At 46.5% G+C, this 27,083-nt stretch overlaps 1 protein-coding gene across 1 annotated transcript in view; it reads left to right on the top strand.

Moving 5' to 3' along the window:
• The window catches only part of ADPRM (ADP-ribose/CDP-alcohol diphosphatase, manganese dependent), a 321,096-nt gene that overhangs the window by 161,557 nt on the left and 132,456 nt on the right, over positions 1–27,083 (top strand). Inside the window, exon 5 of the mRNA XM_082605554.1 lies at positions 2,091–2,158. The gene's annotated coding sequence lies outside the window, so the exon portion shown is untranslated. The remainder of the gene's footprint in view (positions 1–2,090; positions 2,159–27,083) is intronic.

Genomic DNA, 27,083 nt, shown 5'->3' with positions numbered 1-27,083 from the left:
CACTCCTTCCTGCAGAGCCCAGATGGGACTCCAGCTTTCTCGCCACCACTTCCAGTTATGGATTCTATTGGCCATCCTTGGGCTGGGTGGATGCTGTGATTCCTTCTGACCTCGCTGTTGTAGAACTCTGTGATCTTAAATTTTGCGTGATTTAAAAGTAATCACTGTTTGTCTGGGACCTAAGTAACTGACATGTAATTTGGTTTCAGACATGTTGATGTTTATGTAAATATTTGTGTAGAAGAAAATGATGTTGGAAGCTAGAAAAATCCCTCCTAGACATCTTTCCTGGTTTTATAGCATTTAAAAGAAGTGACAATTGAAGGAAATTTTATGGAAATATTCTGGGCTACTGTCAACTAGTACGGAGAGCAACTGAAGGCCCAGAATTCAGAGGGTGGTCCTAGAACCTGGATGGAAGGCAGACCTTGCTTTTCAGGAACCAAACAGCTTTAGCAATGGATTGAGGTAGGAAATGATCTGAGAAGATCTGTTGACAACTGCAAAGGCTTTATTTATGTGAACTACACCTAGCACCGATCTAAATTAGGTTGAACTTTGAAATAGCCAATGCTGTAGCGGAATAGCTTTTGCTCCCAGAGGCTGACAATGAGAGTATTTAAGGGAGACGAACACAAGCTTTAGAGAGTAAAAAAACATGGTTTTGAATCCTGACTCCTGCAATTACTTGCTGTGGGACCCTGAAATAAGTAATTCATCATCTTTGAGTCTGTTTGCTTATCTGGGCAATGAAGATACTTATCACTTAACTTTCGGCATGTGGTGAGGCTTAAATAAGATATCAGTGGTGATACCTGCTGAGGCCCAGAGCAGGCATGGAAATACAACCTGGGTGATTGCATCAAGCATGGGGAGTTCGTCACGGACACTTTCCAGTAAGGGGTCTGTCGTCGGAGCACCACGAGGACACTGAGGAACTCGGAACCAGAAATTGGGTCTGTGAAGGAGAAACATGAATCAGCTGTACAACCCAACAGGAAAACAATATCAAGAGACAAATCACAACTTAATCAAGAAAATGAAAATGGATACAATGTGTTTCGATCAAATGGGGCGGGGGGGAGGGGAAGATTATCCTACCATTGGGATTATAAATTGGCATGGCCATTTGGAAAGGCAGTTTGAAAGTTTTGTCCAATTCCACTCAGCAGTGTACCCCTCCTCCCCTATATGATGGCTCTGCCCTACACAAACCAATAGAAGAGGAGGAAACCCTTGCCCTGGTTTATTTATTCTTTATAAGTTACAAAGTCCTGTCATATGACGTGTGCATTCATCTGTTTGTAATTTATTACCTATTGGAGTGTAAGCTCAGTGAGGTCAGTGTCTTTGTCTCTCATGTTTATAAACATACCATCATGAAATGCAGAACATGAGTGTATAGAAAAGATTCTAGAAAGTTCTAGAGAGAGAAGAAAAAAAACCTTTCATATGAATCATAACAGCAAATCAGAAAATATGTTGTGTTTAAACATACGTAAATGATACCCTACTGTATGCATTATTCTGCAGCTTGCTTTTTCAGTCAGCATTTGGCTTGCAGGTCTAGCCATATAGGTACTTAGAGATCTACAGCTCCTCTGTTTAACTTCAGATTCTGTCATCACTGCTTTATTGCAGGGGTAGCAAACTCAAATTCTACAGAGGTTATGCAGGACACCTAAATGTGAGGCAGCCTTGGAGGAAGACGTGTTATAATCAAATCTTATGCCTGCCTAATTACATGGCCATATAAAACGTTGTATATGCCAACTAAAATCACCAAACAGAACATTTACCAAGGTTATATTTTGCCTAAGAACTAGCAGTTTGTGAACTTTGCCATTGTTTTCTCATACTTCATGTTATGGGTAATCTTTCGTGGGTAACCATTGGTATTTTAGGTTATTTCCTCTTTCCCTCCCAAATTAGGACTAACTTGGGTTACAAATTTGGGGATTAACTTGAGAACACAGGAGATAGGAAAAGGAAGATCAAAATGTCAGTTGCATTTCTTAAAGCTGATTGGAGAAAGTGATTTTAGATCTGTAGCCAAAGGGACTTATAGTCTCTCCTCTTGATTTTGACAGAATCGCGGGCAGAGTCACAGTACACCTGCACATCTCCACCTGAGGGCTGGACTCCTACCACCTGGCAGGTAAGGAGACGGTGCATACTTTTTATAGCTTATGAATTTGACCAGGCAGGAGTAGGGGCTGAGCCAGGCAAGCTCAGTTCCCTCTTTCAGAAGCAAATATCAGATAAAGCACTGCTTTTAGGCGAAGAAATTAGTAGAGGTGGAGAGAAAAGCTATGAATGTTATCCTCACAGAAGTTCCTCTTCACTGAAAGCATGAGACTAGTAGGGAGGTTGATTCCCTTAATAGATAACCAACATTTTGTCTCTGGAAACTGCCCTTCCTCCTCCTCCTCCTCTTTCTTCTCCTTCTCTCTCTCTCATGTAACACATTTAACTAGGACAACTCTTTTTTTTTCTTTTTTTTTGCGGTACACGGGCCTCTCACTGTTGTGGCCTCTCCCGTTGCGGAGCACAGGCTCTGGATGCGCAGGCTCAGCAGCCATGGCTCATGGGCCTAGCCGCTCTGCGGCATGTGGGATCTTCCCGGACCGGGGTACGAACCCGTGTTCCCTGCATCGGCAGGCGGACTCTCAACCACTGCGCCACCAGGGAAGCCCTAGGACAACTCTTCATCTTGGTTTCTTTTCATTAATTTTTCCAGCTACATGGAGAAAACCTTTTCATTGCTAGCTTTTGGTGTTTCTATGAGTCATGGATTCTTTCTTCTGATACATCTTTGATTACTGTTTTTATTCTATTAGTTTTGATCTGTTCTCTGATTCATTATCATTTCTCTTACAATTTTCAACTCTTTGTTTTAAAAATATGTTGATTTCCGTAGGTTTTTTTTCATCCCCTCTCATACCTTCATTTTCCTCCTAAAATTCATGTCTCCAGCCCAGACTTCTGTCCTAAGCTTCAGATACATATATCCAATTGTTGTCAACTTCAATGTATCAAAAAGAAGTTCTTTTTAAAAATTACTATTTTTTAAATTTATTTTTAAAAATTGAAGCATAGTTGATTTACAATATTGTGTTAGTTTCAGGTATACAGCAAAGTGATTTGGTTATACATATATATGTATATGTCTATATTCTTTTTTCTATTCTTTTTCATTATAGTTTATTATAAGATATTGAATATAGTTCCCTGTGCTGTACAGTAAATCCTTGTTGTTTATCTATTTTATATATAGGAGAGTGCATCTGTTAATCCCATACTCCCAATTTACCCCTCCCCCACCTTTCCCTTTGGTAACCATAAGTTTGTTTTCTATGTCTATGACTCTGTTTTGTAAATAAGTTTATTTGTACTGTTTTTTAGAGTCCACATATAAGTGATATCGTATGATATTTGCCTTTTCCTGCCTGACTTACTTCACTTAGTATGATCATCTCTAGGTCCATCCACAGTGCTGCAAATGGTATTCTTTCATTCTTTTTTATGGCTGAGTAATACTCCATTGTGTACATGTACCCCATCTTCTTTATCCATCCGTCTGTCAGTGGACACTTAGGTCGCTTCCGTGTCTTGGCTACTGCGAATAGTGCTGCTATGAATATTGGGGTGAGTGTATCTCAAAAAGAAGTTCCAATCTTCCTCTTAAAACTTGTTCCTTCTCCTGACTTACAGCCTATATACCCTTTAAACCACGTGGATTGAAAAATCATGTCTTCTTTTTAGGGTTCATTGAGAAGATTAGATGAGATAATGCAAGTGGTTGCTGCTTAGCTGTCAAGAAAAATGGGGACAGAAAAGTCTTCTTGCAGAACGGGAGCCTGCATTAGACTGTAAAGCACAGCTGTTATCCTAGGATTCCTTCACTTCCTGTGTTATGTTCAGTGCTTTCCTTTTATTCTTGGTAGATTCCTAAGAAAGACTGAAAGGCAAGGAAAAGTTTTGAGTCCTTATATACATCTTAAAACATCTGTATTGTTTCTCATATTCAATTTATGATTTAGATGGGTATAAAATTCCAGGCAGTAAGTTCTCCCGCAGAATTCTGAAGGTTTTGCTCCATTATATTCCAGTGTCTGATGTTGCTTATAAGAGGCTTGTTGTGTTTCTGATTTATTTTCCTTAGCACATAACCCATTATTTTTTTCCTTTCTGGGTATTTTTATTTTTTAATTTATTTTTTAGTGTAGTTATATACCAATTTTACTTTAAAAAAAACAAGTCTGGGTGGAGTTGCCACACAGGGGAGTTGCCACACAGGGTGGAAAGAAGCATAAGAGTAGATCAGGTGGTTTCAAAGATCCTCAGAGAAGCACTCAGAAACTCTATTCCAACCAGGTCCTCATTACCTCTGGGTATTTTTAGAACCCTTTCTTTATCCCTGGGGTTCTGAAATTTCAAAACTGTGTGCCTTATTTGGCTTTTTATTATTCATCTTGCAGCATATTTTATGGGCCCCTTCAATCTGGATACTTATTGGCTTTCAGTTCTGAAAAGTACTTTCCTATTATTTCCTTTGATGATTTCCTTTTCTTTATTTCCCCTGTTGTTTGAAAGTCCAGTTATTTAGATATTGTAATTTCTGAAACAAAACTCTTTTCCTTCCTCCACTATATTCTACCTCTTGATCTTTTGGTCCATTTCTGGACTGTTTCCCTAACTTTATATTCTATTATTGAATTTTTGTGATCAAATGTTTTGATTTTCAGAAGTTTTCTCTTTGTTTTTGAAATGACCATTTGGGTTGTAATATGCAGTGTGTAGGGGCGGTATCTCCTTTCACTCCACCGAAGAGTCTATTTACAGATTTTTCTTCAACTCCTTCAGTCGTGTCTGAATCATCCAGGTTTCTTATTTATATTTATTTGTTTTGCTCTTTTTCTTTCAGAGGGCGTTCTCAAGTGTCTGGTTGTCCTTTGCTGACCATGTCTTTTTAAAGTGGAAAAATATACTTAATGTAGGATTTACCATTTTAACTATTTTTTTTTCAGTATACAATTCAGCGGAATTAAGTAAATTTACATTGTTAGGCGACCATCACTACTATCCATCTACAGAACTTTTCCATCATCCCAAACTGAAATTACGTACCTATTAAACCGTAACTCCCTAGTTCCCCCTCCCCCAGCTCCTGGTAACCATTATTCGACTTTGTTTTTTGATGAATTTGACTATTCTAAGTACTTCATGTAAGTGGAATCGTACAATGTTTGTCCTCTTGCGTCTGGCTTATTTCACTTAACTTAATGACTTTAAGGTTCGTCCATGTTGTAGCAGGTGTCAGAATGTTATACCTCGTAAAGGCTGAATAATAACCCATTGCTTGTCTGTACCACATTTTGTTTATCCATTCATCCGCTGATGGACACCTGGGTCGCTTCCATGTTTTACTTCTGTGAATGACGCTGCTGTGAACATGGGTGTACATGTATCTGTTTGAGTCCTTGCTTTCTATTCTTTTCATGTATTTTTGAAAGTGAGACAGTAAAAAATTATTAGAGACTCTGTGTGTACACGTGTGTGCTGCTTGTCTGGGAGCTCCCAGTGGATGAAAGGGTGTCAAAAGCACTGTCTGTTAGTGGATCCCAGGAAGAGAATATCCGTTCAAAGGTGTATCTGTGCGGGACAGGCTTTCTCTACATAGGGCAGGAGTATCGGAACATTTACAACATACAACACAGCACTCAATGCCTACAGCTTACGGAGTGAATGGTGTGTGGGCGACATTCTTTCTCACCTTCCAGGTGTAATTTCCCTATACTTTGGTATTTCTTTGATACCTGTGATTGTGATTTGGGAGGCCAGGGATGGGATGCGGAGGGAGAGAGATGTACAATTATATGTTTGTGCTCAAGTTGCCTGGATTCTTGGAAATTCCTCTAATATATATATTTTCAGTCAGCCCTGGAAGTAGAGATCGTATTTTATGAGCACCAGCTACTTATATAACTGTGTAGATAGTTCAGGATTAAGCAAATGTTAGCTCCATCTTGGAATGTAATGAAGACACCTACAGGGAACAGAGTGGGAGGTGGTCTCCAGGAGGCTGGGATTCTGGCTCAGGTCCAGCCTCCACCCCTGTGGTCTGTTTTCAGAGGCTCTGCCCTGGCCTCTGCAGCCAGCAAGCTCTCCAGTCCAGTAGGTTTCCTATGAAAAAATTCACTTTTGAATTTTTACTTAAGTGGTCTTCTTTTAAAGTAAGAATAACTTCCACTGGAGCTTTTCTCACAACAGGGTCATGATATCGTTATCTCGATGCCTGCTTTTGAGCAAAGCACAAGGATGAGGACAGGAGGGGTAGGGGGCAGAGCCTGAGCAGCTGGTGTTTGTTTCAGCCTCTTCCTGAGCCGCTTCAGAGCCGTCAGAGAATAGGGATGAGGCATCACCATTCCCTGCACAGCCCCGGTGCGAGGCTTGAGGTGTGATGTGCGGATACGGTGCTGTGTTTGCGCTGGCTTTTATTTATTTAAATTTTTTTTCTTTTTTTAAAAAATAGATTTTATTTATTTATTTATTTATTGGCTGCGTTGCGTCTTCTGTGGCTGTGCGTGGGCTTCTCTAGCTGACGAGGGCTGCTTATTGCGGTGGCTTCTCTTGTTGTGGAACACGGGCTCCAGGCGCTCAGGCTTCAGTAGTTGTGGCACGTGGGCTCAGTAGTTGTGGCTCGCGGGCTCTAGAGTGCAGGCTTAGTCGTTGCTCTGCACATGTGGAATCTTTCCGGACTAGGGCTCGAACCCGTGTCCCCTGCATTGGCAGGCGGATTCTTAACCAATGCGCCACCAGGGAAGCCCCTGCGCCAGCTTTTAAATGATGCTCTTTCTAATTTCATTTTTCTGCTGCTGGGGAGTTTATGTGAAATCAGTGCATGTCTACTTCAGTTTTGCTCCCATTGATGTTATCGGTACTCATTTATTTACTTCACACCTTTTTAGATGGATGATGTAAGATTTGGCAGTTTCTTTCTTGACGTCTTACACTTTTGTCAGCAGAACGCCATCTGCCATCATTCCATAGTGGTGCTTGTGGATGTGTTTCAGAAACTGGTTGATGTCCTGTGAACCAGATTTGCACAAGCCTCCGCAGTTTCTGCTAATGAGTGGAAGATGGTTCCCAGGGCCTGCTTTCACGGACAGCGATGGTTAAACCTCCAGAGGTCTGATAGCCTTATGTGGACACAGGTGGAAGCAAACTCTGCAGACAGGCAGGAGAACTTTTGACAATGTCTCTGCTTCCTTCATCCTTTGGAACCAACCAGAAATCTGACATTTCCTCCAGGAAATGTCAAATATTTCCCCGTCAGGTGCTTCTTCACAATTCTTTCTTTTTCATTGCATTTTATTTTTCACTCAGATAAAATTTACCAACAGTGAATGCACAGATCTTAGCCTCATACTCTGATGGGTTTTGACAACTGTATCTACTCATGTAACCCACACCCCAGCAAGACAGAGAACATCTCCTTCATGCCAGCGAGTTCTTTGTGTCCCACCCAGTCAATCCGTGCCTCACAGCCATCACCGCTCTGATTTCTGTCACCAGAGATCCGTGTTGCTGGGTCTAGAGTTTCACATAAATGCAACCGTCTACTGTAATCCTGCACTGCCCATCCCTCTGTGTCTGGCCTCTTTTGCTCACCCATGTAATTGTGTATATTAGCAGTTTGTTCTCTTTATTGCTGAGCCCTCGTCCACAATATTTTTTATCGTGGGATATACTACTTAAAAGGAAAACCCTTTCTCTACCCACAGAATACTTCTGCCACCAAATGGCTGGGTTCTCCCCTCCCATTAAACAGTTCTGACACCAGCTACCCAGACTCAGTACCAACTCTGTAAGGACCCAGTCCCACAAGACTGTCCCCCACGTCAGACACCAATTGCAAGTCCCAGGTGGTCGCTCATACTTCTGACCAACCATCTATAAATCAGGGGCTCCCACGACCCTCTCCTCAGGTTTGATAATTTGCTAGAATGGATAACAGAACTCAGGGAGACACTTATTTACATTTACCAGTTTATTATAAAGGATATGATAAAGGGCACCGATGAACAGAAAACATCCTGCTAAGTGAAAGAAGCCAGGCACGAATGGCCACGTAATGGATGACTCAATCTGCATGAAATATCAGGAATAGGCAAATCTCTGCAGAGAGAAGGCAGCTTAGAGGCTGCAGGCACTTGGGGGAGGGGAGAATGGGGCGTGACTGCTTAATGAGTGGGGTTTCCATGAAATGTTCTGGACAGGGCGGGTAACTGTTCAGTACTGTGAGTGTACTAAATGCCACTGAATTGTATGTATACTTTAAAATGGTTAAAATGGCGAATATTATGCCATGTGCATTTTTTTTTTTTTTTTTTTTTTTTTGTTCTTTTCGGTACGCGGGCCTCTCACTGTTGTGGCCTCTCCCATTGCGGAGCACAGGCTCCGGACGCGCAGGCTCAGCGGCCATGGCTCACGGGCCCAGCCGCTCCGCGGCATGTGGGATCTTCCCAGACCGGGGCACGAACCCGTGTCCCCTGCATCGGCAGGCGGACTCTCAACCACTGCGCCACCAGGGAAGCCCTATGCCATGTGCATTTTAACCACACACACACACAATATCCACCCCATTGCATAGGTGGGAAAACTGAGTCTCAGATATTCAAAGGCTTAATCCAGGTTCACACACAGAGAGGGCATCAGAGCTAGGGATTAATCCATCTGATTAGGCCAGCTGTGCGCTAAGTGCTGCGAATACAGAAACTATAGAAATGAAGGGCGCAGACCTCTCCCTTTGCCTCCCCACTGAGTCTCCTTTCCTGGGCTTTACTGGTTTTCCACTCTACTTGGACTGGGCTAGCAGGTGCAGGGCGAGCTCTGCACCTGTAAGCCACACCATCGCCCCTGCATTCCTGGTGACAAGGTGCTCAGGCTGGTCGACTCCAGGCTGAGCTGGCGTGGAGGCACCAGGCACACGGAGACTCAGGCTGCTCTGGGCTTTGGCCCCAACCCTTCCGGATAGGACACAGCTCTGCCACGCCCTCCAGCCCCTATCCCTCCTCTGCCGGCTGGAAGGCTCTGTCCTGTCAGCAGGTGGTCACCCTGGAGGTCTTTGTTCTACTAATCCTAATTCTCTTGTAAGAACAGAGAGGCTGCCTCTGAAACAGGCCGCCTGCCTTGAGAGAAAGTTGGGTGGGCATTTGCTCAGCAGCAGACATCCACTGCTCAGTGCTTCTGTCCTAAAAGCTTTTTGTCCTCTCTTCCCTTTTGGGCTCAGTGACTTAATCCTTCTGGATTTTTGTCCCCGGTACCCTTAACTCCTGGAGTCTTGTGAGGCTATAAATCACTGAGAATCCTGCAGAAAGGAAGCGGAAGGGCAGAGTGCAAAGTCGAAATACCTAAGTCTTTATCACCAAGTCCCACCCTCAATTCCGCCCCAACTCTTTTCCATCTTATTCCGTCTGAATTTTCCTGCGTATGTATCACCTCCCTTCCAGTCTGCCCTCCGGGCCTGAGAAGTTGTCCCCAAGGGCTGGACTCAGCATGAGAAGGGAGGAGTTGGGATTTATCTACAAGGGACCACTCTGCCTTTGAAGGTCAAGAGTCTTCCAACTGGGACAAAGAGGCAGGGGCTTGGAGAAGGGTCCCCCTTTGTGCTTGGGCCCTTGGTTCCCTCTCCCAGACAGGCAGGGTCCCATCCACGTTCCTCGGTGCCACTTTCATCTTTTTCCCACATACTCACACTCAGCAAAGGAGGAATCTTCCTGCAATATAGAGCTCACTCCCCAAGAGGAGACCCTGTGGGCAAGATGCTTTATAGCTCGACATCTAGATATCCGAGAGGAGCTGGATGTGTCTTCCTCTGTTCAGATAAACCAGAAAGCTCTGATGAGACAAGATAATAAGCTCACGGAGTTTATCAGGAGGAGAAGTGTGAGACTGTTCTAGTGTCATAGACTCACGCAGAGACCAAACCTGATAGACTGTGTGTGAAAATGTCCAAGCCAGTCCTAGCCTTTAGTTCACACCCGGCGATATTGGTCCCTTTGTTTATTTCCCGATGGATGTATGGATTTTATCAATGCTAAGTAGACAGAAGCTGGCTCTGTTCAGGGGGAAATCCCATGGATAAATTGATTTCCTCCTGACCCAGAAAGAGGGACTTTCTGGGTGCAGCAGTGTGTACATCTTAATTAATTTCCCTGCTCCTGGAGGCCAAAGATCCAGTGAGTCCTTTCTGAAGGTGACTTCTTTGCTCTTTCTCAAAATGCCCAAGCCACACAGGCTCCTCTCAGATTTCTAAGTGAGGGGTAAGCTGCTCTGAGTACGAGACCAGGCACCCCTCGCAGCACATGAAAATTTGATCCGTGCACTAAAGACTGTCTTGCTTAATGCAGTCGGGCCCTTTGTCCCCAAGAGCTAATACCCTTTTGGGAAATGCTGTGACTTAAGCTGAAATGTCAGGGAAGGAGAGGGTGGAGGGGGAATGCGGAGCTCTGCCATCCAACCTCCTTTCTCCAGCCACTTAATAACTTGGCTAAAAGCCACAATCATTACAGAGCCATCAGCCAGGCTCCAGCCCCTCGCTGTCTTCCCAAGCAATCAACAAGATATAGTGAACCACCAGTTGGAATTTATGTCACTTAAAAAGTGTGGTTTCGTAGACCAGTCCTACAGAGACCGATGGCAGAGACCTGGGCACTTTGATTAGCTTCCGTTTGGAGACCAGGAGGCTGTGGATGGAGCCAGCTGTTAGGCCTTCCAAGCACGTACCTAGAAAAAGTAGGCACTTAGCACACGGCCCGCTCATCTCCACGTTGTCCTCACTACACGCGACTCTTCCCGTCATTTCATAGCACATTTTGTTTGATGGAGCTGTGATTGAGAGGAAGGAGAACCGTCAGAGCCTCTTAAATGTTGCCAAGCTTTTTACGTTCATTATTTTTATAACAACTTCATGAAGTAGGTATGATTATGCCTCATTTTGCACACGAGGAAAATGAGGCAAGGCCACCTTCTCCCTCAACGGGAGTTGAGAGTAAGCCCCATGCACGCGGCATCTAGGATCTCACCTTCCCAGGAGACCTATCAACCATCGACAGGGCCTGGGGAGGAGGCTTCAGATTCTGGAGTAAGACCTAGCTTCCCCAAACCTCCTCCTGTCTGGTGACAGAATCCAGAGTTAGCCCCTGACACCCAAACTTTTCTGGGTTTCAACACTTTTGGCCCCACTACTACTGCCTTGAGTCTTTCACACTAATCTCGTGTCTTCCTTTTCTCTGTTCATGTCCACCATATACAAAGCCCCAGATTCCCAGATCTTACCTCTGGCTCGTGGAATCCCTAAAGCGGTCCCGCATCGCTACTGTATTGCGATTGTATCTCCCACCCCTCCCCGACTCATGGAAACTGTCTCCTGTAACTTCCGGAATTCCAGGTTCATCTCAGCAAAATCCTCTATATCATCAGCCTCTTGTCTGGGTTGGAGGGGTCCCCTCATTCTTCTTGCTCTAATGGGAACCTGGCTCTCACTGAGGCCAGTTCCCTTTGCAGCTCTCTCGCTGATGACTGTGTCTCTCCCGTCCTTCTCCCTTGTACCTCTGGGCCTCCTGGTTTCTCGTGTCTGCTTCCAGACCAGCCTTCCTTCCACAGTCATTAAGACCCTCGTTTTATTCTCCTGCTGTCAGGCTACCTCAGTCCCAACCCTTTAGCGCTACTTTCCTCTGCCAGCCCCTCTGGTCTTGCCTCTCTCTTCTTGACAGTTGTGTGTCCTGGGTGGCTATTTCACTCTCTCCAACACCAGTCCCATCTTAATTCTTGGTGATTTCCACATACTTTTCGGTAATTCTCTTAGTTCTTAAATTCCCCTCCTCCTCCAAGCTTATATTCCACTCTCCTTTGGCAGTTCACCCTCATGGCTTTGTCATGACCAGTCATTGCCACATTCCATAATCTCTACTTCATACAACTCTCTCTGACCACCGCCTGTTTTTCAACCCACTCCATTCTAAACAGTATCTGATTCTGGCGATTGTTCAGTCTCACAGGGACGCTCAGCCCATTGACCCCACCACTTTTCCCCCGCTCATACCCTTTGGATGTTACTGCTTCCCTCCCATCCGGTTTAAATTCCATGGTTGAACATTATTTTTACTCCCTTGCATGTGCCCTTGACAGCCTTGTCATTTTTCCTTTGTGTTACTGCCCCTGCTCTGTGCCTGCACCCAGCAGCTGACTCTGACTGCTAGATAAAACCACAATCACAACGAAGCTGAATCTCTTTCGTTCTGATGCATAACTACAAGCTTCCTGCTGCCAGCAGTCCTATCATATTTCCCTGGTCACTCACTCGCCTTCTCTCCAAGATTCTATTTTACACCTTCTCTTACCTCGAAATCTCCCAAACTTTCTCACCTATCCACACTCTCAGACAGGACCTTGCTTCCTCTCTCACTGGGAAGATAAAGAAATAGGAAGAGGGTTTTGTCAGGCTCCCACCACCAAATCTACTCACTCCCCAGCATCCGTCCCGTATGCTCCGCCTTCTTGCCTGTGTGTATAGAGCTCTGGCCGAGCAGGAGAGACAGTGAGGTGAACAGGATAGACTGGGCGGGCTGGGGACTTGATGGCTGCTAACAACCAGACAGGGGCCTTGCTCTGTCTTTACCTGCCCGAGGACCTAAATTTGCAGACACTTGGCTCTCTCAACTCTCACCCTGTTTCCTTCTTAACCTCACCTGAGCTGGACCACATCTTGTCAGACCATGTGTGGGACTCACCTAAGGGCAGACCTGGCCCTGTGTGAGACGGAGCAGCCTCCTTCCTCCAGCTCTTAGGGCTCCAACCTTGGATTCTTATGGTGCGATTGGCTGCCCTGGTCTCCTGGTGCTCTCTCACGGGAGGCCAACCAACCAACTCCAGCCGCCCACTGAGGCTGTTAAGAATATCCTCCTCGGGTTTCCCTGGTGGCGCAGTGGTTGAGAGTCCGCCTGCCGATGCAGGGGACACGGGTTCGTGCCCCGGTCCGGGAAGATCCCACATGCCGCGGAGCGGCTGGGCCCGTGAGCCATGGCCGCTGAGCCTGCGCGTCCAGAGCCTGTGCTCCGCAACGGGAGAGGCCACAACAGTGAGAGGCCCACGTACCGCAAAAAAAAAAAAAAAAAAAAAAAAAAGAATATCCTTCTCCATCCAAGGAATGGGACCAGCTCTCTATACCTGTCAGTCTCAACCCCACACCTGTTGCAACACAGACAGATGCTATCGACACACCTGCGCCCACCCTACATCCTGGCTTTTACTGTCCGACTTCCTCGCTCCCTTCAAAAGCATATCGGAATACAGGTGACTGAGCGTAATAACAAAGTCACTCCAAGGAGAACTTTGGTGCTGCTCTGATTAGTTTTAAAAGTAAAGTACTTGTAAGCACTGATTCTCTAACCGCCATTAGTAACTTAGTAGTAGCATCCGACATTACAAGGAGTCAGGACAATCCCTGCAGTTGAAGAGTGCAATTGCACAGGCAGCTAAGTGCGAGCAGGGGCCAGGCGGATTGCTCGAGTGGGTGCAAGGGCTGGCTGAGGACTGTGGCAAACTTGAGAGCCTGTGTCCGTCAGCAGGGGCAGAAGACCGCTCTCCTCCAGTCTGTCGCTGCCGCTCAGATAGGACCCATCTTCTACGTTTCCAGAAGAAGCTGGGAGTTCACATTTTAAGGGGAACCTTCTGATGTTTAAATACTGAAATGTAATTCAAAACCTCCAGAAACACTGTGCATGACAAACAAAATACAACTGCAAGATGAGTTTGGTCCGTGGGCAGATATCCTGCCCTCCTGCTCTCCTACATCTGGGTCTGTGCGTTCCCAGCTTGGCCTCCTCGCTGTCTCTCCAGCTCTGTGTCGGTCTGAGACCTCGCACAGCTGCCCTCCCAGGCCCATATTTCAGCACCATGCCCTGGAAACCAGGCGTCAGCCCTGCTGTCAGAGGAGGGGCTCCTACGTCGCCGGAAGCAGAGGGACACGGGGGGAGAGTGAAGGTGGTGCTTTTCATAACTAACACCCTCATGTGCCACTTGCCCCATGAGGGACGTGGTGGAAGGCTGGATCACGGTGACATCTCCAGAGCACGGAGAGACCAACTGAGGAACCGCCGGCTCAGTTCTGCCATGAGCTTCAGGATGTCTTGCGATCCGAGTGCAGGCTGATGGTGGCACCTGTGTCAGCATAACAGCCTCTGCAGGTACGGGGACACCAGCTGGTGTGGCCTGGGGCTCCATGCTGCTGTTGGGGGGCCAGCTGGCCCAGGAGGCAGGGAGTCCAGCGGCCAGGACCTCAAGATGCATCTCCAAGGCCAGCTGCACTTCACCTGGAGTCACAGGGACACAGAATGGGGCCAGAGGGGCTTCGGAGAGGGTGGCTCACCTCCCCCTACACCTCCACCACTGTCCTGCCGCCAGCAACTGACACATCAGCTGGGACTGAGCGGGCACTGGGGTTTGCTGTTATTTGTGGGGGGAGACTGTTTTCGGTTGGGGGGCAGGCCTGCACATCAAAATGCTCTTCTCTTTTAAAGAAAGAGAAAACAGTAAGGCGTTGATGAGTTTGCTGAGAAACGGAATCTCTGGTCCCTAAATGGGAACTCCACGAGCTCGGGGAATATTCCCTGTGAAATCACAAGCTTCAGCACAGTGGCTGGCACATAGTTCAAGAAATATTATTGAATGGACAAAAGAAAGAAAGAAAGGGAGGGAGGGAGGAAGGAGGGAAGGGAGGAAGGAAAAGAAAGAAAGGAAAGAAGAGAGGGAAAGGGCGAGGGAGGGAAGCAGGGTAGGGGTGGGGTCTGTGGGAGTTGACCCCAGATGTGAAGCCCTGTGGAACGTATGATAAAGACTGTTTTGTTTTGAGAGGGGGGCTGTTAAATACCAGCTCAGGCCATTCTCTCATACCAGCGACACAGAGAAAGGGGGAAGGGAAAGCCTGCACAGAATTATATATATTTTTTTACTGCTGAGCAATTAGGCAGTTTCCTTTCTGTTAAAATCCATAGTTTCCCTCCCATCTGGAAAGAAGTGGTTTTAGTAATGTGGCAGTTTCGATTTCGAGCCAGAGAAGTCATTTAGGAACGGAAAAATGAAACACTTCTTTAAGAATGACCATACCATTTCAAGCCCCAAATGATCATATTAAGCGGTTTAGTTAATATTACACCTGCTCTGAAAAGGGGAGGAAAAGGCAGAACGACTTGTCACGCAGTCCTGCTGAGCGGCCAACCAGTGGGTGCTGTGAAGTCGGCTTTCTCTTCAAGGCGGTGGGCGCTGGTTCCTGAGCGTTGCCGCAGCTCCCCGCAACGTGGATGTTTCTGGAGCTGAAGGACTAGAGGGCCTGCGTTTCTCTGGCTACTGAACTCAAAGCACAGACCGGGTTCTGTCCACTTCATCTCACTCATGAGTACCACAACTCCAGAAGCAGTAATGGCACCATTTATTAGCAAGTTTCATGCACCCTTTCCATCTAGAGAAGGGACTGCCATTTTGTCCTGGGAAGGAGAGTATTATATTCTTTTCTTCTCATGCAACACCCTCAGCGATTTGCGCCTTTTCTTCATCCAGTGGATGCTGTGGGGTTATCTTCCACTTGCCCCCAAAGCAGTCCTCCAGGCAAACCACAATGAACCTAAGGGCTGCTGTAGGAGGGAACTATTTTCTCCCTCTTCTCATTGGAAGCACACTTCCATCCTTCTCTCCAACCTCCTTGCTGTTTCTTCTCCGCAGAGGAAGAGCGACATACCCAGACGCTAAAAATGGAGAAAGTCTGCCTGTGTAGTTCAGTCTCCTTCTTGCTTCTCTCTTGGATCCTGGCTTGTGTCCATCCTTTTTTCTCCATGCCCTGCCACCCTCCACAGTGTGTGATGGGAAGAGTGGGGGAGAAGGAGACCTAAAGTTGAACTGGAAGGTACTTTCCATGGGGGCGAGGTAATTATTATGGAATAAGGACCACGTGAGTCGCTACTAATAGACTAATTGTCGTGGTTCCCATCTGAATTTGTCTCAGTTGATTCAGACTTTGAAGGAGAGGGGAACACAACATTTCAGATGCAGAAAGAGAAAAGGGAAGCGATAGAGTCAAAGAAAGTATGGACAAGGGATTAGAAGGAAAACCAGGAGAAGCTGCTTGAACTAGTCTGTGTGGACAGTAGGAGAGCACGCTGCCTGAGGGATCGTGGAGGGGTTCTTGGTAAATATGGAGACACCATTTGTCTTTTTTTTTTCTTTCAATCAACGATTTGTATTTATTTGTTTATTTTTGGCCATGCGGCATGCGGGATCTCAGTTCTCCGACTAGGGATCGAACCCGGGCCCCCTGCAGTGGAAGCGCTGAGCCCCAGTCACTGGACCACCAGGGAAATCCCCACCATTTGTCTTTCGCATCACTGAGATCGCTGGGCGGGGTACGCACGCTGATTGTTGAACACTCCTCCCCAAACTTCATTTCTCTCTGACCTTCCTTCCTCCCTGCTCACCCTTTACTCTTAGGCTATACCCTGAAATAGTTGGTTCTCAGTAAATGGGGACACTCAAGGCTTCTAAGTAAACATTTCAGGGAATGTCTATTTTCCTTCATTAGCTGCAAAATAAACACATTTTCGTGGTCCTGCAGTTCAGGGGCTGCTGGGCTGGTGTTTACACACGTGATGAGCAATGCTTCCCTCGCTCTCCCTCTGAAAGCACTCCACCACCCTTTCTCTAGCCAGTCAGGGTGCATTGGAAATACCTGCAGAGCTTTCAGAAGCTACAGGTGCTTTGGGCCCCACCCCAGTCCATCTAAATCAGAATCTCCGGTGGTGGAGCATTGCAGGCATTGACATTTTCTAAAAGCTTCCCAGGATTTTCTGATGGATAGTCAGGACTGTGAACTACTGATCTAGGCAGACGCAAGCCCCCTGAGCTATTAACCTTCACCAAGTTGAATAACCAATCCTCCCTAAATGGAAAACTCCTGCAAATCTGGAGACATTGTCAGGAGTGTTAGAGACAGTGATTTCTTTTTCTATCCCAGAGTCTTCCAGCTGTAGGATAAGCTGAAGTATCCTTTATCAGAATGGACAAACTCAGGGAGGGCTGGGGCAGTGATGTCTGGGCTTGTCTGCTGGGCCCCCTTGACCTCTGGCTGCTTGGGAAGCTCATCCTCTCTAAAGAGGGCAGTGTTGCTACCTAGAATCAGGATGGGAATTCCAGCCAATCTTTGGGAGTGAAGTCCCAGGGGAACGGCTTCTGCCATGTACACAGCACTGTAAAGATCCCTCTGGGCCAATACTTCATATCTGCCTGCATTTTCTCTCACATACTTTAGCCCCCATCTTCACCTGGAGAGAGGTCAAAAGTGACATGCTGGGTATTGTGAATCTGCTTCAGTCATGGTGGGTTAAGTTTCACTGAGAGAAGATTTCAGGGGTCAGCACCGTCCTTTATAATGTAACCAATTCTAAGCCCCAGTGAATCAAAGACTTGTGAAGCTTTGCCAGTGGGCTCGGCCCCCACCCGTGCCCTTCAGTCACTCAAAGTCAAGGTTCAGACATTTGTCTTTATTCCTTCTGTTCAAATAGGACATTCCCCACTCTCCAGTCTTGCGGGCACCTGTCCAGGTGAGCACTGGAGCCCACAGGTAGGGTTGTTAAGGCTTCTTAGGCAAGAGGGCAAGCTCACCTTTTCTCCTGAGCTACACCAGCCTTTTCACCCACAAGAGTTGCCAGTTTTCTGCTTTTACAGTAACCAAATGAACTTGTCCTATGCTCAAGACAAGTTGTAATTCATCAAATCCACTCATACTCTTTTTCCATTGCTTTTTACTGAGACAAAGAATGTGGCAGAGAGGTTATTAAATCCTTTTCTAGGGGTGAAATACATAGAAAGGCTGTGTGATTCTGTAATGCACTCCAAGAATATAAGTAAATTTGCTATGCTTGATCTCACTGTTATGAAGCCAAATTTGCCACTCTTTATAATACGCAAAAAATATATTCAGCACACACAGCCCCTAATAGTCCCTGCTGCTCCCAACAATAGGAATTGAGCTTCCTGCTTTAGCTCATACTTTTCTGAATAAGAGGAAATGTATGGACAATGTTCTGCCTCTTCCTCCTGTGTCTGGAATTTTAACCACATCTGCAGAAAGTTTTTCAGTGTTTCTCCCCCAGAGTTCAGAGTTTCTACTGGGCCATCATATTTTTCCACATTTGATGGTACAGGAAGTCCCACTTTTAGATACAATGCAGATGTGGAAACTGTGTCTTAGAAGCGACTTGCTTTTAGGTGAAATTATAATGGCATGTTTGACGATTTTGGCTTTGTTTATTTGGACATTAAAGAAATAATCATAATGGCTTTTGTTTATTGAGCACCTAATACGTGCTAGGTTCTGTGCAAGACCCTTCACTGCCTTAGTTCATGGAATTCTCACGATAAACTTGCAAGAGGAACATTATGATCTCAACTTACAGATGATAGTCAATATTCAAAGGGATCAGGTTTCACGCTCAAGATCAGACTTGAAACTAACTCAATCAATTTATGAACTCATTTGATTGAAAAGTTCATGTGGAAAAAATAAAACACATAAGAATAGCCAGGACAAATCTGAAAAAGAAAAACATGACCATAGAGGGGCTCTACCACGTATCTGGTGTATATCAGTAAGAGGAATACTGACTAATACTTTGAAATGTTATCTCACCACCAATAGCAATGGAAAAGGGAGCATGTCTCTTCCCATCTCTGAATTTCAGTTGTGTCATCTCTAAAATGAGAGGGTTAGAATTAATCCAGTCCAAGGATCCTCACAGCATTCGATGCCTCCGTTCCCACTTCAAGCCCTGCCGCAGGAGGGCAGAAACCCAGCTCGAGGTAAAGGGGCCGGATTCCAAAGTTGTCTGTTGGGTGGAACCACCTATTAGGTCTCCCTCCACAACAGGCTGACTCTTCTGTGGCTGGATGTCCACTTCCATTTCTTGGTCTTCCTGTCTGTTCAAGGACCAACACTACACTGCTTTCATTATTTTCATTATTGAGGCTTTTTTTTTTTTTTTGTACCTGGTCATGTTTTGCTTTTTTAGAGTTGTCCTTGCTATTCTCATATGTTTTATTTTTCCACATGAACTTTTCGGTCAAATGAGTTATGTCCCCAAATGTCAGTAGTGGCAAGGCTGAGAAACCCTGTGCTAGATAAGGAGAGTGGAGGGATGGGAAGAAGAGCTTAGGAGAGAAGAGAGGGAGGACAGCAGAGGAGAGAAAAGTGCAGTGGGAAGCAGGGGGCCCCCTGGGCCCTAAAGTGGGGGGTGGCTTTGAGAGAAAGAATATCTTCTCCTGCTAGGAAATGCACTTTCCTTTATTCCAATTATATTTCTGATAAGAGAGGACTTCTGTCTTGACTAAGAATCGATGGAAAATAAATCTTCCGCTTACAAAATTATTCATCTGATGGGATGGGGAGAATGTTCCACAGGCTAGCTTATGGCTCCAAACATTTCAAGTCTTGTTTTTCCTCCACCGTCCTTGTACTTTGTGCTTTGTCTGTTGTGAGATGCAGGGCATGTTCATATGGTGGCATAATTCTAGCTCTGCACCCCGTTGTACAAAGTCAGGACCTGGGTGATGCCACAGCGAACAACAGGGAAGCCGTTCCCGTGTCAGGATGGCTAGCAACAACTTTACTGTATATGGAAGTGACTGTAAACCACATACTTATATCCCACAAAACCCCAAATGTAGTCCCAGCTCAACTTACCCTTAATTGTCTCCCCACTTGTACTCATGGCCATCCCAGTGCCACCAGATATGAGAGGAGTTGTGGAGAAGTCAGGGTAGAAAGAAACAGTGGTCTTAACCAACCGAGCTCAAAATATTTGACTTTTGCAAATTCCACGATGACAAGCGACTATGTAAAAATATCACTAGGTTCCTCCCAGGAACTTAGAAGGGGCCTGTGGGTGAGGGACAGGCGAAGGACATTGGAGCTTAAATTTAGTTAGCATCACAGTAGATACACCTTGCAGGTAGTCTCTGCCTACCCCACTCCTCTGGTCCTATGTCATATAAGAAAGTATTTGCGAATAAGGGAGAGTGGCGTTTTAGTTTGAAACTTTCAACCAGGAGTCCAGGTTGTGCGGAGGATATACACATAAGACCTAGACCACGTCCTAGATTTGCCCATTCATCAAAGGTGATAGAAGAAGGTTCTCCAGATTTCTCTTGGTCCTCAGTTGAGGCATCTGAAGCGTCACCGAGAGTAGAGTCTGTCAGGATTGCTAGAGATCACCATGGTGGACCCCAGGGCGACACAGCAGTGGTATTCAAGGTAGATGCAGCCAGAGTCAGATAAAAAGGATGGAAAGTGCCCCAGAATCTCTTGGTGGAGGAGAGTGGAGATTGTGCTATAATAAGAATTGGTCTTTGTCCCAGGTTCCTGGCACAGAGCTCCTAAAACCCTTGGAATTTCCTGAGTGACAAGCTTTAGAAGAACATCTTTTCTTATTCATAATGAGGCCCTTTCAACCACACCTGAGTTTATGCTGATAAAGTGGCCCTTGGAGGAGGGAGGGGACTGGTTCCCAGAGGGACCAATGACTGATTAGTGGGTGGGAATTTTCAGCCCCATCCCGGGACCTCCAGGGGGTGGAGAGGGGCTGAGGATCGAGTTATTCACCGCCGGCCAGTGATCTGATCAATCATGCCTGTGTAGTGGAACTGCGGTAAAAACTTTAAACGGAGGGGTTCAGGGGGCTTCTGGGTTGCTGAACACATGGAGGTGCTGGGAGGGTGTTGCCCTGGAGAGGGCGTGGGCCTCCACGCACACCTGCCGCATACCTTGCCCTGTGCATCTCTTCCGTTTGGGTGTTCCACGTCTGCATCCTTTACAATAAACAGATAATAGTAAATGAAGAGCTTTCCTGAGTTCTGCACGCCACTCTAGCAAACTGTCAACCCCCTGATTTATAGCTGGCTTTTCAGGAGTATGGGAGGCCTGGACTTGTGATTGTCACCTGAAGTGGGGCCAGTCTTATGGGACTGAGCCCTTAACCTTGGGGTCTGTGCTAACTCTGGGTGGTTAGTGTCAGAAGTGTTGTGGGTATAGAAAGGAAACAGTTTTTCCCATCTAGGGATTGTACAAGGGTCTAGCCTGATGAGGCCCATGGAAATTAATCTTCCCTAGAACTTGTTGGCTTCCAGTGGCCAGGGCCAGGCCTCTGGTTGGTGCTAAGAGCACAGATAGAGGACCAGGAAAGGATCAGCCTGCAGGAGACTAAGACTGACCGATTCCCCTCATCCTCACCAATATAAGGCAAGTCACAAAGACGACCTCTCTGCTGTTGCTCAGCTGTGGCTGGCGTGGCCACACAATGCCCCAGGGAGTTTAGAGTTGGTTGGGGAAAATGAAAGGAAGATACGGAGAGGAAGGGCTTTGTTATATTTTAAATCAGACTGGGAATGAGTTAACGATCTTAGGTTTGATTTTTAAAAATCACATTGGAATACAAAAACTCTGAATGAACTATATTTTTTTTTACCGGCTCCAGGGAAGACTGGGTGCTCAGCCCTAGAAATTAAAAAAGCTTCTTTCTAATTCTTTCTTTCTTTCTTTCTCTCTTTCTTTCCTTCCTTCCTTCCCGTCCTCCCTCCCTCCCTCCTTCCTTCCCTCCCTCCCTCCCTCCTTCCCTCCTTCCCTCCCTCCCTCCTTCCCTCCTTCCCTCCTTCCTTCCTTCCCTTCCTCCCTCCCTCCCTCCTTCCTTCCCTCCTTCCTTCCTTCCTTCCTTCCTTCCTTCCTTCCCTTCCTCCCTCCCTCCCTCCTTCCTTCCCTCCTTCCTTCCTTCCCTCCTTCCTTCCTTCTTTCCTTCCTTCCTTCCCTTCCTCCCTCCCTCCTTCCCTCCTTCTTTCCTTCCTTCCTTCCCTTCCTCCCTCCCTCCCTCCTTCCCTCCTTCCCTCCTTCCCTCCTTCCCTCCCTCCCTCCTTCCCTCCCTCCCTCCTTCCCTCCTTCCCTCCTTCCTTCCTTCCTTCCTTCCTACTTTCCTTCCTACTTTCTTTTCATATTGAAGCCTGGGATTCTTCACATATTGGTTATACCTGTTACATAACGAGCTGCCATTGCGCTACAGGTATTTCTTACTTAGTGCCTTCTTCCTGCTGTCTCCCGGGCCCTTAGCTGAGTTTCTCCGTGGAGACTGAGGGGGTTGAGGAAGCAGGAGGGGGGATGTTGGAGTTCTAGGTGCGCAGGCGTGGTGAATGCCGCAGTGGGCAGCACCGGAGAACTGCATGTTGTGACCTGGTCCCAGGAGAGGGTGACGTCTTCACCCAGCGCTCGGCTCTGCCTGGAGCACATCCTTCTCCCCTTCACCACTGTTCGCCTCAAGCCCTGCCCTGAAACAAAGGTGAGGATGGGCAGGATTCGAAGCCTCTTGTCCCTGGGAGGGGAAGCTGCTCTCTGCAGGCCAGAGTAGACTCTTTGGGTCTAAGCCACTTCTTCCAAGCAGGAAATGAGCCTTTTCAATGAGGATTTATATTCTTCAGAATTCAATATAACATAGCAATTCCGGCTCTTCTCTGATGGGAGGGTTTTAAGAAATTGTGCCCACTTGCACCTCATGAAAAATGCAGGTGGGTTGCATGATGAACCCTGAGTGCTGAGAGACATAGGTCCTACCTCCAGAAAAAAATCAGATTTTCTCTGGCAGCGTCCAGGCAGAGCAATTGGCATTTGGCTTTGAGAGGAAGCGAGAAGGCCTTCTTAGGACAGGATAAGGATTCCTGAATAGGAGTCTCTCTGTGGGTTTCAGAAACAGGGAGAACAGGTGAACACACTATATTTTCTCTGGTCTATATGACTCTTTCCCCCAAGCCAGAGCCTCTGGTCCAGAAACAGAGCTTCTATTCTGCTCGCTGCCTGGAGATCAGAGCCAAAGGCAAGGTGGGAGGAACGGTTTTATTTCACTGAATGAATATACTTTCTAATTTCCTGTCACCCTGGGGCCTTTGGGGAACCTTGCAAGCAGTCAGAGGGAGTCCTATGGATTCTGGGAGCTTTGCGTGCTGTACTCGTCAAGCACAACAGAGCATACCACCCTTTCCCTCTGCAAGGAGCTGGGGGAACAGCTGCAGCCCTGGGATTTGGCTACTGAGATGGGTGGAGAACACTCATGCTTTACAAATGAATCTTAAGACAGCGGAATGGAAAAAATTGCCCGGCTGTGCCTTGCGCCTGCCAAGGATTTGTATGTAGAAGACAGGCTGGCAGCTCCAGGGGAAGTGGCTGAGTGTGTCAGTATGGGAGGGGGCCTTGGATCAGGGAATAGGGATAACTGGGGGTGATTCCCAGCTCCACCCTCTGTTGCTCTGGGAGCTGAGGCCAATGTCTACACCTCTTGTACCTTGGTTCCCTCATCAGTATGCTTTATCTATTCACCCCATGTTTACTGAGCCCTTGTCTTTGCCAGGCCTTGCCAAGTGTCAGGGACACCGAGAAATAAGGCACAGCTCTTGACTTCCAGTTGTGCACCCACTGGTGGGTCAGACGACACAACTTCTAAGACCTTTCTAGTCATATACTATTTGCTCTGTGCTTTCATTTAAAAACCCTCCTGAGAATACCCTCGCTCTCCAGGTGTTTAGCCCCAGTGCTTCCTTCTTTATCCTTCCAAAGCCCCCTCCCAACCCCATCAGATTCCCAGGGACAGGGACCCCTGCTCTTCCCATCTCCCACCGACGGTGTTTCCTTCATGCCATTGCTGAGTCTGTGCGCGCTGACGGGACAAACTAATTCCAACCAAGGTATTTGTTATCGATTTGCACGTTTAATCTGCCATTCCTTTCAGGTAACATTTGCCTATTAACAGCAATTTCTAGCACATTGACCCCTATATTGATCGCAAGAAGGATTTGACGGTGCTTGAAAACTCTTTAATTACAGAGAAGAAATAAAGGGAAGGGAAGTGTCAGAGACTAATATGATGGATTCGAGTCTGAGTGGTTAAAGGAGAATGGCAATATTAGCTGCTGTGGGGAATTGAGTGGGAGAATACATTTTTTAAAAATAAATATTTATTACTCAAGTAATAAATGCAAATATTATTCTGAGTACTACATGAAAACTTTACAGTTATTATTGATTACTTCCCAGTTCCCTTCTTAGAGATAAACGTTGTTATTATTTTGATATGTATTTGTCTAGGCCTTTCTCTTTACACTTTAGAACAGTGGCCTAACATAGAAAGCATTATATGAGTTGACAGTTACTGTTCTTTTTATTTGCAACACGGGCTTCCACAGTCGGGATCTACCATAGTTGATTTATACATTACTCTCTACTGATATACTATGGGGTCCTTTCCATTTCTGCCACTGTAAATAATGCTCTAATGAAGACACTTGCACCTCCTTCCTGTATACATGTTTGAGTGTTTCTCTGAACGGGGCATGCATATTAAAAATTTTGGTATTTACTGTCACATTGCCATTTGGGTGTGTCACCTCCAAAGCAGCAGTGCCCACCTACCTGGGGAAGTGGTGTTTGTGAGCAGAGGATGCATTCAACCTGGAAGTATCAGCACAGAGCAGCCCGACTTGAATACCTTGTAGGTGTCGGAGAGAAGGTGGGGTGAGGGTTTAAGGCTGGAGATGCAGAGTTTTAGCAGCAATTCCACAGTCTCTCTGAGAGAGTGGGAAGAGTGGGGAGGAATGAGAGCAGACGACTGAATGATTTGTTGGAGAGGAGAAAACTTCCACCACCACTATGTGGAAGGAGATGGGAGAAAGGCTCTAAGTTCGGGCGATCCACCATCCTGCTTTGCTGAGACTGAGGGAGTTCCCAGAACATGGGACTTTCAGTGGGAAAACTGGGGGAGTTCCACGCAAACCTGGATGAATTGATCACCATACCCAGTGAAGGGATCGTTTTCTAGGAGGAGGGACACTTCCCTCTAAAATTGTAGGGAAGGAGGCCTGATTCGGGTGACTTAAGGCAGATAGAAATGCACAGATTGTGGAGGGGGAGGCTCAGCTTCTCGGCTAGAGGAAGTTTTTGAAGCAGCGCGTAGTGGTTCAAGGTCCAGCACGTGCAGTGATTTGGGCCCAAGCAACAGCACATGGCTGCAGCTGATGTTAACAGCACGGACTATACTGGAAGACGATTAGACATTCACAGAAAGAGGGAAGGCTGAGGAGTTGGCCCCAGCAATCCCGGCAGGCAGAGAGCGGAAGTGTGGCTGCCCTCCTGCGGCAGAGAGAGCCTGGTCCAAACAGTGGTCCAGGGATTGCCAACGCTGTCAGTGAAGTTCAGGGAGGGAACGCCTGTCTGGCCTGGCCCGTACCTGACCAGAAGAGGGTGGGCGTTCTGGTTACAGCCCTCCACGATGAATCCGGGAGGAAAGAGGTGCCTCCTTAAAAGGAAATTAGTGTGTTGTCAGGACGTGGCAATTGATACCAGTCAGCCAAAAACATTAGTAAAGTTCCACTATCAGTCCCCCCAAATTGGAGCTCACTTCCTGGACACTCCATATGCCACGTGGATATGTTCATGTACATTTACATGAATATATTACATGCAGAGTAGGTGCTCAGTACACACTTGTTGGGTGTATAAATGGATCAAAACTCCTGGAGAGGGCTTCCCTGGTGGTGCAGTGGTTGAGAGTCCGCCTGCCGATGCAGGGGACACGGGTTCGTGCTCCGGTCCGGGAAGATCCCACATGCTATGGAGCAGCTGGGCCCGTGAGCCATGGCCGCTGGGCCTGCGCGTCCGGAGCCTTTGCTCCGCAATGGGAGAGGCCACAACAGTGAGAGGCCCGTGTACCGCAAAAAAAAGAAAAAAAAAAAAAAAACTCCTGCAGAGGCACACATACTCCAATGAGCAGCCAGCAAGATGAGCTGTTATCCCCATACAAACGAGGGGCAACCACTGCCCACAGAAACCAACAGACTCGGTCTTCACGGGGCTGGTCCCACAGACAGTCTATAAAACATGTCAGGGCTTCCCTGGTGGTGCAGTGGTTGAGAGTCCGCCTGCCGATGCAGGGGACACGGGTTCGTGCCCCGGTCCGGGAAGATCCCACATGCCGCGGAGTGGCTGGGCCCGTGAGCCATGGCCGCTGAGCCTGTGCGTCCAGAGCCTGTGCTCCACAACGGGAGAGGCCACAACAGTGAGAGGCCCGCGTACCGCAAAAAAAAAAAAAAAAAAAAAAAAGCATCTCAGACTTGCTGATGTAACTCTGCCCCATAGATATGGGTCACTTTATATAACTGACATCTTTCCAAGAAGATGTCTTTAAGCCTATTTTTTGGAAAAAGTCAAATTTTAGATTTAGTGGGGAAACTTACTATTTATAGGACTATCACAGCAAATTCTTTTATAGTATATTATTTGCTTTGTAAATCTGGGTTTTATTTGTAGATTAGACTTGTTTAAAGCAGAATAAACCCCCTGTTGGGGGGTAGGCTAATCTGAGTTAATTTTTTTAAAAGCCCTTAAATTCTTATACCAAATTTCAGATACACACACCACCACTAATTGCTGACAGTGTGTTTCTGAGTGGAGGCCCTGGAGGGCCACTTTGGAAACTCTCTGAAACCCACTGGTAATTGGTGATATCCATCTTTATTCCAATGATTAATGTTCCAAAGTCCTTAAAATCAGTTTGTTCTTGTAATTCCCTTAAATAGGATTTGTGCAATTTATTTTACTTTGCAAACCCTTTTGTTGCAAGGAATGCAAGCATGAACTTTACTACCAACTGAGAGGCCTGACTAACAAGGTTAAGGGGTAAGTTTCAAGTAGCAATCCTTTAACTTTCCAGTCACAGGACCTGGGCTGCTTCTTGGGGACCACTGGGTCTGAGCTGGGGTGAGCCACCCTGGGCTCCCATTAAGGAGTAGGTGTCTGAAGTCAAGTCTCCCTTGGCTAGTATTTCATTCCTCTTTATCCTGTGGGTTAGATTCTGTTGCTGCTCATGAAAATTCTGCATTTCCTTACATACAGATGGGCTATCTAGTGATTCTATCCTGCATTCCTTTTGATGTCACATTGTTTACTT

Source organism: Mesoplodon mirus (assembly GCF_964341445.2).
Source record: "Mesoplodon mirus genome assembly, chromosome: 18".
NCBI classification, from domain to species: Eukaryota; Metazoa; Chordata; class Mammalia; order Artiodactyla; family Ziphiidae; genus Mesoplodon; species Mesoplodon mirus.
The sequence above is the reverse complement of the archived record's forward strand: the minus strand, read 5'-3'. Positions and strand labels throughout refer to the sequence as shown.